A 15,004-nucleotide genomic window follows, 5' to 3' on the forward strand; every position below is an offset into this window, starting at 1 on the left:
ATAGCTGGGATCAGGACCCGGGGCGACTGATTGGTCGAAAGGTCAAAGGCCGGCGGGATCGCAAAAGAGCGGGAAATCCTAGGCTCAGGATTGGTCGAGAGACCAAGGCGGTCGGGACGGGGGCGCCTAGCCTTTGATGTGAATAGTTTAAAAGAAAACGCAGGGGCAGTAGGGAACTCTCTTCTTCTGGAGTTTTGACACGGAGTCAGCGACGAGGGAGTCATCGGGCGAGCCGCTAGATTGTCTGCAGGACGATCTGAGCGCCGCAAGGTCACCAAGAACTACAGACGGTATCGTATTACGCGCCTTATAACACCTCAGAGCGGAGAGTAGGATCCGTAGGAGAGGGTTAGTTCGGGGTAAGGACGAGTAGGAAAGCGGTTTAACAGAGAGCGCAGCATAGAATAGGGCTGCACGTCACCAGAGAGTGGGTTAGAAGCGCCTTGCTGGCCCGCACACACACACGGGTGGCTCGGTGGGTTAACAAGGGCTAATAAAATCTCGAGCGTAGTAACAAAACCGTGTTGTTGGGTGTTTTTGAACGTGGTATTAGCGTGCACTGCATTCGCGGGTGTGTGGTCGTTGTATGCGTAAAGGCCGTGGTCTCTGTACAATTGTGCGGGTACGGAGGTGTGTGTGTTAACGCCCGGGGAGAGCACTTTTGTGTGTTGGCGTGCCTACGCAGCCGTGTGAGAGGAGAATCGTCCTTGTACGATACTTGTGTTGACGTGCACGCGCGAGTGCGGGAGGGGACGAGTCGTCGTGTCGGCGTGCGCCCCGCTCGCGTGTGCGAAACCGCGGTGCGCAGTGAAGCTGTTAGCTTTGTGCGAGCTTGCGTGTGCTCGTTACTTGCGTAAAGTGCGGCGCGGTGGTGGGCCCCTGACCCCCAACCCCGCGGCTCGAGCGCGTAATCGGCTGCGCATTGTTGTACGGTTTGTCTCGCGCGCACGGCGGCGGCGGCTTGAGTCGTTGTGTCGGCGTGTGCCCCGCTTGCGTGTGCTCGTTACTTGCGTAAAGTGCGGCGCGGTGGTGGGCCCCTGACCCCCAACCCCGTGGCTCGAGCGCGTAATCGGCTGCGCATTGTTGTACGGTTTGTCTCGCGCGCACGGCGGCGGCGGCTTGAGTCGTTGTGTCGGCGTGTGCCCCGCTTACGTGTGCTCGTTACTTGCGTAAGCTCTCGGCGTGCGTAATCGGCGTACCCCAGGTGCGCGATCGTAACGTGAGCGGCCAGCGCGGCGCAGAGCGGCGCAAGAGTGGGTATCGCGTGTGGAGCTGTGTGTGGGTGTGCGCGTACGTAATTAACCATGCCTGCTACGCGGACCCGCGGTGGAGGGGAATCCTCGGGCGACGGCTCCCACACCATGGGTGAGGAACCTAGCAGCGGTTCGCTTAGCAGCGGGGGGGCGATTGATGATGTTAGCCCGGCCATTGGCATTATCGAGGGAGGGATCTCGGGGGCTAGCAACCCCACATACCCACAAGGTCTACACACACCATGTACACAGCGTGCACACAGTTTACCAACACAGTATAAGTCTGTACACGCACAGTGTATACACACAGTAACAACCGCCATTCGCCACTAACTGGCGGTGACGTCACCACGGCACTTGTGCCAGGCTATGTGCACGGGGCAGATCCAGGTGTCATGGGTCGACTGACTTAGATGACTGGCCAATGCACCACCTGTGCCCCCGACTGCGCCAACAAACAGTGTACACACAATGTTCACGCACACAATAATGTTCACGTTGTTGTTGAGCTCACGCACCCAAGGCATCTCTGTTCAAGAGAGGGAGCCATAGAAATGGAATCTAAATAAACTTGAACTCTAACCTTGATTTCGCTCTCTGACATCACCATGTGCCTTGGGCAGCCTTACCTAAGGGGGAGGCCGATCAGCTGCGCGGGTTATTGCGGGAGTACGCCGACGTGTTCAGTGAGCACGATTCGGACGTGGGCCGGACCGACCTGGTCAAGCACCAAATTGACACAGGTGCAGCCCGACCCATCAAACTCCCCGCATACCGAGTGGGCACGCCTGAACGGACCCAGATCAAAGAGGCAGTCACGGATATGCTACGCGATAACATAATTCAGCCCTCGGCGAGCCCCTGGTCAGCCCCAGTGGTACTAGATGGGTCAACCCGGTTCTGCGTCGATTACCGTAAACTAAATGCAGTCACGCTCGGCGATGCCTTCCCCATACCCCGCATCGACGACACCTTCGACAGTCTCGCAGGAGCGCGGTATTTTTCCACCCTCGATCTGGCGTCCGGTTACTGGCAGGTGGAGATGACGGAGGAGGATCGGCCAAAAACAGCATTCACCACCCCGATGGGCCTGTTTGAGTTTCGAGTGTTGCCGTTCGGACTCACTAACGCGCCCGCGACGTTCCAGTGGTTGATGGAGTTGGTGATGCGGGGCTTACAGTGGGAACAGTGCCTGATTTACCTGGACGACGTAATAGTGTTCAGTAGGTCGCTGTCCGAACACTGGTCCAGGCTGCAGGAAGTATTCCAGCGACTGCGAGCAGCCCATCTCAAGCTCAAGCCGCGTAAGTGTTACATTGCGCAGCGCGAGGTGGGGTACCTCGGACACCGAGTCAGCGAGGCAGGGGTGAGCACCGATCCCGAGAAGGTGCGTGCCGTAGTGGATTGGCCACGGCCGAGGAACCTGACGGAGATCAGGTCATTCTTGGGACTCGCCACTTATTACCGTCGATTTGTAAAGGGATTCAGTGAGATTGCACGCCCCCTCACCCAACTCACCTCCCCTAAGAACTCCTATCAGTGGTCGGAGGCCTGTCAGACGGCTTTCACCACACTCAAAGACCACCTCACCCACACCCCCACCTTGGCTTTTCCAGATTTCACCACCGATTTTATTTTGGACACTGACGCCTGCAGCAGTGGGCTGGGCGCGGTGCTGTCGCAAGTGCAGGGTGGGACGGAGCGGGTCATCGCGTACGCCAGTCGGACCCTGAGCGGGGCCGAGCTGAACTATTGCGTAACCCGTCAGGAACTGTATGCCGTGATTTTCGCGTGTAAACAGTTCCGACCGTACTTGTACGGCAGGAGATGTCGTGTGCGCACCGATCATTATGCACTGCAGTTCCTCCTTACATTCAAGGAACCGCGGGGGCAGATGGCTCGATGGCTGGCGCAGCTGCAGGAGTACAACCTGCAGATCGAGTACCGAGCGGGGCGGACACACGCGAACGCGGACGTCTTGTCAAGACGGCCCGCGGTGCGCGCTGAGACGAGGGAGGGAGACGCCTGCCCGTGTTTCACGGGGGGACGCTGCCGCCAGGCAGCAGAACCCAAGGAGCGCGCGGAAACTAAACTCCCCCCCCCCGAGAGAGAGTGCGGTGTGCGCCGCAGGAACCCCTGCAGAAGGAGCCCGGGGACAGACGGATCATCCCACCCCAACCGGGCGGATCCAAGAGGATGTCGGCTGCGCCTTCCCGGGCTTGGACGACGAGCAGCTGCGACAAACCCAGCAGCGGGATCCGGATCTGGCGGCGGTGGAGGTGGCACTGCGAGAGAAGAAGGATGCACTACCAGGGCCCTGGAGCGGTTTGTATGCCCGGTTGTGTGTAGAAAACGGGGTGGTGAGGGAACTGGCCGACGCTGGGCAGCCGGGGTGCATCTGCGTTCCCGCCCATGTGCGACCCCAACTACTACGACTGGTACACGACCACCCGCTCGGGGGCCATGATGGGGAACGGCGCACCCGGGAGACTCTGCGTCGCCAGTATCTCTGGCCTAAATTGGCGCAAGATGTGGCCGCCTGGGTGCAGGGCTGCCGAGCCTGTCAGCAGTGTGGGCAAAAGCCGGCGAGGTACCAGGTACCCCTGAGGCCGTTCCGAGTCAGTCGGACGAATCAGTTGGTCGGAATCGACCTGCAGGGGCCCTTTCCACGATCCCACCGGGGCAACCGATATATTCTCGTAGCGGTGGAGTACTTCACCCGCTACCCCGTGGCGGTGGCTATCCCGGATAAAACAGCCCTCGTAGTGGCCCGGGCCTTCGTGGAAAACTACGTACTTAAGTGCGGGATCCCCGAACGAGTCATTACCGACCAGGGTAGTGAATTCGAGGCCGAACTATTCCAGGCGCTGTGCCGAGAGTTCGGGATCCAGAAGGACCGAACCACGGCGTATCACCCCCAGGCGAACGGGATGGTAGAGAGGATGAACCAGACTCTGGCCGGGAAGCTTAAACGCATGGCGGCCGCGAATCAACAGGACTGGGACGAACACCTCCCCTATGCCCTGTTCGCCTACACCACCGCCGTTCACACATCTACAGGACAGACCCCGTTCCTAATGATGTTTGGTCGCGAGTCTCGCCTGCCCGCAGATCTGCTGTTCGGTGTCCCTCCGCCGCAACGGGAGGAAGGGAGCCACCCCGTGGAACACTTGCTGGAGACCCTGCGAGGGGCCAGGGGCCGAGCCTACCCGCACGGAGAGGCCGCGCACCAGCGACAAGAGCAGGGCGCCCGACCCCGTATGGAGCCCCCCTTCTACACTGCGGGCTCCGAGGTGTGGCTGTACACTCCCCGCGTCGGTGCCGGACAGGTGGGGAAGCTGACCACCTACTGGCGAGGACCCTGGATTGTGAGACGGCAGATCTCACCATGGACGGTGCTGATTCAGGGAGGAGAGAGGGGCCGGGAGATGGTGGTCAACATCCGCCGACTGAAGCCGTGGCGAGCAGCCCCCGAGGGGGGGAGCCCCGCCGTCCAAGTACCCCGAAACCCCGGGGTCCCCCCACCCCCCGGGCGGGGCCGGGGGTGACGAGGACGGCGACCCTTAAACCCCACCGCCTCTGAGTTTGTTCCCCAGCCCGCAGGTTCCAGAGGCCGAGGGGAGCCGTTGGAATGGAGGAGGAGACCACCGCCGGAGCCCCAGGAGACGGAGCCGCCACCCCCGAGGCCAGCCACAAGGGCCGGGCGAATCCCGCGGACCCCGCGGCGATACCTCGTGGGGGCAACCCAGGCGAGGTGCTCCAGTCAACCCGGGACGGGGACTGGCACCCCGGGGGGCTATGTGGTGCCACAGCGACGGGGCCGCTCTGCCGAGCCAGGGAGCCGCCCGGCTTCCACCACCGCACTGCCCCCCATCACCCCCCCCACATAAGCACGCACCCGCACCCACGTAGGGCCTCGTGGTCGGGTCACCTACCCTGAGTTTTCACCCGAGGGCCCCCTCGGGGGGTTACCCCACGGTTTCTCAGGGCCAGGGAATTGGACAGGACCCTTCCCAGGCCAAGTAACACTGCGGCGCCGTGGGCGGATTTGAGATCGCACGACCACGGCGAGCTCAGAGGGCCCCGCAGTTAGAAACGCATACAAACACAAACACGGGTCAGCAGGGCAGATAGCTGGGATCAGGACCCGGGGCGACTGATTGGTCGAAAGGTCAAAGGCCGGCGGGATCGCAAAAGAGCGGGAAATCCTAGGCTCAGGATTGGTCGAGAGACCAAGGCGGTCGGGACGGGGGCGCCTAGCCTTTGATGTGAATAGTTTAAAAGAAAACGCAGGGGCAGTAGGGAACTCTCTTCTTCTGGAGTTTTGACACGGAGTCAGCGACGAGGGAGTCATCGGGCGAGCCGCTAGATTGTCTGCAGGACGATCTGAGCGCCGCAAGGTCACCAAGAACTACAGACGGTATCGTATTACGCGCCTTATAACACCTCAGAGCGGAGAGTAGGATCCGTAGGAGAGGGTTAGTTCGGGGTAAGGACGAGTAGGAAAGCGGTTTAACAGAGAGCGCAGCATAGAATAGGGCTGCACGTCACCAGAGAGTGGGTTAGAAGCGCCTTGCTGGCCCGCACACACACACGGGTGGCTCGGTGGGTTAACAAGGGCTAATAAAATCTCGAGCGTAGTAACAAAACCGTGTTGTTGGGTGTTTTTGAACGTGGTATTAGCGTGCACTGCATTCGCGGGTGTGTGGTCGTTGTATGCGTAAAGGCCGTGGTCTCTGTACGATTGTGCGGGTACGGAGGTGTGTGTGTTAACGCCCGGGGAGAGCACTTTTGTGTGTTGGCGTGCCTACGCAGCCGTGTGAGAGGAGAATCGTCCTTGTACGATACTTGTGTTGACGTGCACGCGCGAGTGCGGGAGGGGACGAGTCGTCGTATCGGCGTGCGCCCCGCTCGCGTGTGCGAAACCGCGGTGCGCAGTGAAGCTGTTAGCTTTGTGCGAGCTTGCGTGTGCTCGTTACTTGCGTAAAGTGCGGCGCGGTGGTGGGCCCCTGACCCCCAACCCCGCGGCTCGAGCGCGTAATCGGCTGCGCATTGTTGTACGGTTTGTCTCGCGCGCACGGCGGCGGCGGCTTGAGTCGTTGTGTCGGCGTGTGCCCCGCTTGCGTGTGCTCGTTACTTGCGTAAAGTGCGGCGCGGTGGTGGGCCCCTGACCCCCAACCCCGCGGCTCGAGCGCGTAATCGGCTGCGCATTGTTGTACGGTTTGTCTCGCGCGCACGGCGGCGGCGGCTTGAGTCGTTGTGTCGGCGTGTGCCCCGCTTACGTGTGCTCGTTACTTGCGTAAGCTCTCGGCGTGCGTAATCGGCGTACCCCAGGTGCGCGATCGTAACGTGAGCGGCCAGCGCGGCGCAGAGCGGCGCAAGAGTGGGTATCGCGTGTGGAGCTGTGTGTGGGTGTGCGCGTACGTAATTAACCATGCCTGCTACGCAAACCCGCGGTGGAGGGGAATCCTCGGGCGACGGCTCCCACACCATGGGTGAGGAACCTAGCAGCGGTTCGCTTAGCAGCGGGGGGGCGATTGATGATGTTAGCCCGGCCGTTGGCATTATCGAGGGAGGGATCTCGGGGGCTAGCGACCCCACATACCCACAAGGTCTACACACACCATGTACACAGCGTACACACAGTTTACCAACACAGTATACAGTCTGTACACGCACAGTGTATACACACAGTAACAACCGCCATTCGCCACTAACTGGCGGTGACGTCACCACGGCGCTTGTGCCAGGCTATGTGCACGGGGCAGATCCAGGTGTCATGGGTCGACTGACTTAGATGACTGGCCAATGCACCACCTGTGCCCCCGACTGCGCCAACAAACAGTGTACACACAATGTTCACGCACACAATAATGTTCACGTTGTTGTTGAGCTCACGCACCCAAGGCGTCTCTGTTCAAGAGAGGGAGCCATAGAAATGGAATCTAAATAAACTTGAACTCTAACCTTGATTTCGCTCTCTGACATCACCACTCATTAACTCGGCGTGATGCGCGAGGGGAGGTGTCCCCCACTAGAGACGTCATGTCACCGAGGTATTTACCCCCCCAATCCCCCTCCACCGGGATTTTGGGCGTGACGTCACGTCTGCCGATTTCCGTTCCAGTAAAATGCTTATATGGAACGGGGTCAGCAGCCAAGCACCATCACCTGACATGGGCCCCTCTCATTAACATAATATATTCACTGAGACGTATTTTTCCAGTGGCAAAATATAGTAGTAGGTTTTACCCTTTTAAACTGGTACAAAACTGACACCTTTATACAAGGCATCATGTTTGCAATAACCAAAACACAAGTAGTCAAAAATGCAAACAAAAAGAAGCAAATTTCGATTTAAAGCTTTCGTGACTGCAGGGATTCATCTTCTTGGTTCTTTCGGTAAAGTCACGTAGAATGTAAATAATAAAATAATAAAAATAAAACATAATGAAATAATTCTCACGACGTTTCAGCCACAACGCAAGCAGCCGTCCTCAGGTTAAGAACAGGTCTGTCAGGACGACTGCTTGCGTTGTGGCTGAAACGTCGTGAGAATTATTTTATTATGTTTTATTTTTATTATTTTATTACTTCCCTTCTACGTGATTTACCGAAAGAACCAAGAACACAACTCTGATAATGATAATATGCACTGTCCTTGAAGTTGATTGGTCCACACCCGAGACGGCTTTCTTTAGAGCCTAGTCCCCAAGCTCTCAATACTCTGATAGTGCACTGTGTTTGAGTTGTACGCCTTCTGGTGTCATCTGGTCCAACACCAATGGGGACTAGGCTCTAAAGAAAGCCGTCTCGGGTGTGGACCAATCAACTTCAAGGACAGTGCATATTATCATTATCAGGGTTGCTTCTTTTTGTTTGCATTTTGACTGCTTGTGTTGTGGTTATTGCAAACATGACGCCTCGTATAAAGGTGTCAGTTTTGTACCAGTTGAAAGGGTCAAAACCTATTACTATATTTTGCCTATGGTAAAGGAGGTCTCATCGTATAATATATTCAGTTATCATGCTGCTCGTTGGGGGAGGGGATTGTGTGAACCCCGCACGTGACGTCATGTCACCTGCTGCCGCATGACGTCACGAGCTACCAGGTTGCTGCTGCTGCTGCGCGCACGCTCGCTCACTGAGATCCGAGGTGAGAAGTTTACATCGTGGTGGTTGTTGTGGTGGTGGTGGTTGTTGTTGTGAACCCAGGTAGAGCCTCGCTCCTTCTCCCTCGTAGGGATGTCAATTGAGGAGCAGCGAGTATGGAATCGATGTCCAGGTTGGAACATTACAACGCGGGGCCTAGCCATGCGGGGCCTTGTCTCCTGCCCTCGCCTGATTGCATTGGCTTTAATTCTCTGCTTAAGTTTAATTTGTCTTCACCTGGCTCACTACTTTGAATCTTTTTTTACTTGAAATATTTCTACGTTTTTTTTTTTATTTTACCAGGCATAGCCCACTTGAGCTACACCGCTCGTTTTCAGAAGCGACCTGCCCACAACACAGTGGGCTTATCAACGTGTGGAAATGTTTATCGGTCAAATGCTCTAAACGCCTGATGTTGACTCTAAATGTGCAGGGAAACCCGCAGGATCCGGAGGAAAATCCACGCGACCACGGAGAGATAGGGACACGCAAACTCCAAATATACAGCCATAATACAGGTTTGTTTGTGTTAGATCGTGTAAATAAATAAATGTGTCGTTCACCCCGCTACCACCCGATACATCCAATTAATAAGGGGTTTGTCACGTAAACAACGTAGCCAATGCGTCACTAGTACAGCACTAGTGTGTAGTGTATAGTAGTGTATAGTGTAGTGTATAGTGGTGTATAGTGTAGTGTACTAGTACAGCATATCGGTGTGTTGAAGAGCCAAGCCACAACATTTACCATCTGAGTACAACGTTTTGACACTAATTCCAACCAGCTTCATCAGACGACAGCCAAATGTTGTGGCTTGGCTCTGTGGGAATAGAAATCAGCTCGCTGGGTTCATAGTGCAGCACGCTAACCATTGCACTACCGCTCCCCACTCACGCACAAACTTCATCGGAAGTATAGTATTTATCCAGCAATAACTAAGTTACCCGGCTTAGCTCAGGTCTCAGTAATCAAACATTAAGAGTAATGTCTCTGCTTTTTATGTAATTAAGGTCTATAGTACCATATCGAGGCTTGGGGCTTTGGGTTGTTCTTTGTTTTGTATGTCTCTGCCTATGCTCACATTCATCGACGATTTTTATGATTTTAGGCAAGCCCGTCTAAAGCTGCGTGACCAGGAGTTTGAACCATTTGCTGTTCAGCTTGGCTTGTGACAGAAATTCACTCTGGCCCCATGCATTACATTACATAGCATCTTCATTAATTATGTAGTTTGAGAAGCTCACAATAGCCATATAAATAAATTGCATTCGTTACAGTGAAAATGATGCGCGCATCGATGCCTGGTTATAGTTAAGGGATCATTCCCTGGTCAACCATGTTATATCTGCTGATGAAATGGAAATGGCTACTCAATGAGATCGGGTTAGATAATCTTGTTCTGTGCCTGGATAATTCCATCATGAAAGGTGGCCTTGCATATGTTCCACCAAAATAAATCACCTGCGTGGGAATTTCATGTCATACAACACTATACCTGCACAACTCTCCATGAGTAATCAGGCAGTTCTACAAGTGGTGGAGGAGCCACCATGCCTGGGTAATGTGTTCACGACCAGCTCTGATTTGGCAGCCAAAGTCTCACTTGAAATTTGTCTAGCAGCATTCTTTCATTCGACTGTGTAACACTGTGTAAAAGCTTCCTGGGCTTTTGCTCCATACAAAGCTGTGAGTGTCCATCGCCAAGGTCTAGTCTGTCTGAGACCATCCCTCTCCCTACCATACTGGCATTGCACCCGCCTCTCACCCTTCGTCCTGTGGATGGTGGGCGCACAGGACGGTGCCACGCAGCCATTCCAGGTTGAGCCCAAATGGGTTATGTGGGTCTGCTAGCCACCAGGCATCGTTCCATGAGTGATATCAATATATAATATCTGTAAGGAGTCCCCCCAATAGACTGTCCTAGGAACTCTACCAGGCACGTCCCACTGGGGGACGTCCCAGGTGCGAGGCCCAGGACATTCTGGTGGGAATACGTCGCTTGGCTGGCTTTGGGAACGCTTGGGAATTCCCCAGGAAGAGCTAGATTCTGTCGCCAGGGAAAGGGAGGTCTAGACTGCCCTACTGAATGTGCCGCCACCACCAACCTCACCAAGACAAGAGGATTTAGAAATAAATGAATGAACAAAATCTGTGAGTCTTCTTGGCCACAGACATTACTCCTTTCTCTGTGGATGCAAAATATGAACTTATTTTAAGGACTGTATGTTCTGGCTTTTTATTAAGGCTGGCCTCCCTATGATCCCCTCTATTGAACCAAACAAGATTGTATTATAACCTTACAGAGCCCTAAAATATCAGTACAGAATATTATCTGAGACTTTGGCAGGCGAGGCTGCATTGGTTGGGTCATGAATTCCGCATAAACAGACAGCATGCACAATCATCTTCTGTTAGTCCAGATGTTACGGGCTAAACGGGCATGGCATTGGCTAGAGAAGAGATTGGAGGATGTGGAGTTGATCAGACCTGCTGTCAAGATCGGCCTCTCGAAGATGCCCGTGACCTATGCTGCAGGGCAGTTGGAGGTATTTGCTCTGCAACAACAATGATGTTTGAGTAGCAACGATCACATGAATGGGTGGAACGCTGGGTGCCTCAAATGCAGCAAGACAGCAGGAAGCACAGCTGGTGCATCTGTTAATCATCTCAGTCATCCCTTGACACCTGGATCATTCCCATTTCCTGCTGACAAGTGATCCACACTTACATGGCATTCATGTGAAATATATGTGTATGTAAGAGTTTATCTATGTGGGGAGTGGTGGCGCAGTTTTTCCACTGTGTAACAAAAAAAAATTTCTTGTTCCTGGGTAGTTTGTGTTATTTCCTAATTGCTTTTGCCTCTTAAGTACAAAAAATGGCTATTCCCCACAAACTTTGCTTTTGTGACCAGGACAGTGATATTTAGAAATGTACCTCTTTTCAATGAAAAAACAGGTGAATTTGTTATTTTCGTTCACGTACAATTCTGGTCACAAAAGCAATGTTTGTGGGGAATAAGCCATTTTCTAGACATTTTGGCATAAGCAATAAAAAAATAACACTTAGTACCCAGGAACAAAAATTGTGTTGCATCGTGTTATCACAATTAAAGTTTGATTATCGCCGACAGCAAACGTGATTTATTGGTGAAAACTTAACTTATTGTGGGGAAGCATTAATACTGAGCATATGAAGGTGGCCAGGGCATGGTTCTGAACACATCACCACCTTTTTACCATGCCAGTGTGTGTTACAGTGTCAAGTTTGTATTTGCTGTAAAGTATATTAACTCGATTGAACACAGGTTAAATCAAAACAATAGTTTATTTTTGTTTTCCTCTGGAACTTTTTACGAGAATGGAAACAGGAAATTAACACTGCACATATGCAGCTGAAGTTAGATCTGTTCATCCCAACATTCAAGGAAATCTGAGCCTGGCTTCACACCTGTTGTGATTGAACATTAATTTATGCATTTATGCATAATACAAATAGTATTATTTTCAACACCCTTTGCTATGTTAGCTGAATTTTGCTTTCATAAATATTTTGTAGCCAGACAACCGAAATTGTGTGCTTGGAGTTTTAGGTTAACATTCATTTTGAAGATACTAGGGCTTCCAGGCTGACCATTTTCCCTCTCATTGTGTGCCTGTGTGATGAATTTGGGAATCTTTTTCACTCTATCATGAATATATGAGTGAGTATAGACGTGCAAGTCATGTGTGACTGTGTATATATGCATTCCTTTGTACCTCGATACTGACGTAGATGGTCTGGATATAATTTTTTTCTGTCTGCAGCTGACGCTTCCTCTGACACTTCCTCTGCAGAATTGGTCTGATGGAGCAAAGGCACTCAGCGCAGCTCGGTACAAAAAGGCGGCAACGCGACCAGCGTGCATACAGCACGGATCAAACTGGACATTTGATACAGCACCAGAGAACTCGCACAGGAGAGAAACCCTTCAAGTGCAGTGTGTGTGGGAAGGCATTTTCAGATTCATCTACTCTTAAACAACACCGGAGAACACAAACAGGAGAAAAACCCTTCAAGTGCAGTCTGTGCGGGAAGGCGTTTTCACAGTCATGTGGTCTTGTATCACACCAGAGAACACACACAGGAGAAAAACCCTTCAAGTGCAGTCCGTGCGGGAAGGCGTTTTCAAAGTCATCTGGTCTTGTGTCACACCAGAGAACACACACGGGAGAGAAACCCTTCAGTTGTACTCTGTGTGGGAAGGCGTTTGCAAATTTACAACATCTTAAATTACACCAGAGAACACACACGGGAGAGAAACCCTTCAAGTGCACTGTGTGTGACAAGGCATTTGCACGGTCATCAGGTCTTCATAGACACCAGAGAACACACACAGGAGAGAAACTCTTCAGGTGCAGTCTGTGCGGGAAGGTGTTTGCACAATCACCACATCTTCAAGAACACCAGAGAACACACACGGGAGAGAAACCCTTCAAGTGCACTGTGTGTGACAAGGCATTTGCACAGTCATCATGTCTTCATAAACACCAGAGAACACACACGGGAGAGAAACCCTTCAAGTGCACTGTGTGTGACAAGGCATTTGCACAGTCATCATGTCTTCATAGACACCAGAGAACACACACGGGAGAGAAACCCTTCAGTTGCATTCTGTGTGGGAAGGCATTTTCAGATTCATCTACTCTTAAACAACACCTGAGAACACACACAGGAGAAAAACTCTTCAAGTGCAGTCTGTGCGGGAAGGCGTTTTCACATTCATCTGCTCTTGGATTACATCAGAGAACTCACATGGGAGAGAAACCCTTCAAGTGCACTGTGTGTGGGAAGGCGTTTGCACATTCACAACATCTTAAATTACACCAGAGAACACACACGGGAGAGAAACCCTTCAAGTGCACTGTGTGTGGGAAGGCGTTTGCACATTCACAACATCTTAAATTACACCAGAGAACACACACGGGAGAGAACCCCTTCTGTTGCACTCTGTGTGGGAAGGCGTTTGCACAGTCATCAATTCTTAAAAGACACCAGAGGACACACAATCATCAGAAGATCCCCAAGAAATTGAGTCTGAAATCGGCTTGTGAAAGTCAAAGTGCTGCAATGAGCCCATCCCTCATGAAATCAGAAGTGAATCCCAGCTTGGACACTTTTAAAGGTATCAAGGTGAAATGTGAAGAGGCGAAGGTGAAATGTGAAGAAATGATGGTGAAGAGCGAAAAAGTGAAGGTGAAATGTGAGAAAGTGATGGTGAAGAGCGAAAAAGTGACGGTAAATTGTGAAGATGAAGATTCAACTCCAAAATCGTACCTTAACATCGATGGAGGCAACGTAAAGCAGGAGGAGAATTCTGACTTCGAGGCAGAGCTAGGCAACTCCCAGCAGTTTGTGGAAGTGGAGGTGTGGGTGGACTTCTTAGACAATACAAAGTCAAATGGAGACCCGGTAGATGGGTAGGCTTGAGACAATGAAGCTCCAATAGATGCACCTTTGTCACAGGCCTTTAATGAAAAGAACGTGAATTTGAACACTGCATTCCTGGGTTCAACCTGCAGAGTAAGAGCGGCGAGTATTTGTTGACCTGTGGTTGGGTAGATGAAGAATCAGGAGCAAGAGCCAATAAACTTCCAAGTATTCCACTGTTATATTTATATTTGCATTGATATGGTGCTTGCTTAATTGCCTCAGCAACTCGGTTGCATATCTCATCACAAACACTCGAAGAGCACCTTCAAGTGGTAGCTGCCTCTGTGTCATAAGGTGACACTGCTGTCACCTGCATGTGGGCATGAGTCTGTCAGTAGGGGGTGACACCAACATGCAATGACCTATGCGTTTTGAATTACACAATCGTATGTTTTACATCCACTGTTAAGCAGACGGTGCATATTTTGTTTAATGTTGCTGGAGTAGCCAGACGTGCCTGTCGGATTTGAACCTTGAACCTCTGCAATAAATAGAGAATGTGCGACCACTTGGCTTCCCTCAATCTGAGTGTTGGCATGACGGCCTCAATGTTTCGAACTGGCGCAGATGTTCCATTTAGAGGGGTCCACGTTTCACATACCTACAGAAGGGAGGGCAAAACTGGCCGCGAAGAACCGAAGCTTCTTGCGGAGCGACAGACCAGGTAGCTTCCACACAGCATTGCGCAGCCGATGAGAAGATAATGCCGCCCGACTGATTCGGACCACCCACACACTGTACACACGCAGTGTACCCACAATGTCTACACACACCATGTACACAGCGTACACACAGTTTACCCACACAGTATACAAACAGTCTGTACACGCACAGTGTATACACACAAAGTAACAACAACCGCCATTCGCCACTAAGTGGCGGTGACGTCACCACGGCGCTTGTGCCAGGCTATGTGCACGGGGCAGATCCAGGTGTCATGGGTCGACTGACTGAGATGACTGACCAATGCACCACCTGTGCCCCCGACTGCGCCAACAAACAGTGTCCACACACAATGTTCACGTTATTGTTGAGCTCACACACCCAATGGGTCTCTGTTCAAGAGAGGGAGCCATAGAACCAGATGACACCAGAAGGCGTACTACTCAAACACAGTGCAGTATCAG

General features: G+C 52.4%; 1 pseudogene across 1 annotated transcript in view; it reads left to right on the plus strand.

The window, feature by feature from the left end:
* Window positions 1-14,375, plus strand: part of LOC144953029 (uncharacterized) — an 89,383-nt pseudogene extending 75,008 nt beyond the window's left edge. Inside the window, exons 6-7 of the transcript XR_013640741.1 lie at window positions 12,451-12,715; window positions 12,800-14,375. The product of XR_013640741.1 is annotated as an uncharacterized LOC144953029 (transcript). The remainder of the gene's footprint in view (window positions 1-12,450; window positions 12,716-12,799) is intronic.
* The last annotated feature ends 629 nt before the right edge of the window (window positions 14,376-15,004 follow it).

The sequence above is a fragment of the Lampetra fluviatilis genome, chromosome 71 (genome assembly GCF_964198595.1).
Source record: "Lampetra fluviatilis chromosome 71, kcLamFluv1.1, whole genome shotgun sequence".
Classification (NCBI taxonomy): Eukaryota; Metazoa; Chordata; class Hyperoartia; order Petromyzontiformes; family Petromyzontidae; genus Lampetra; species Lampetra fluviatilis.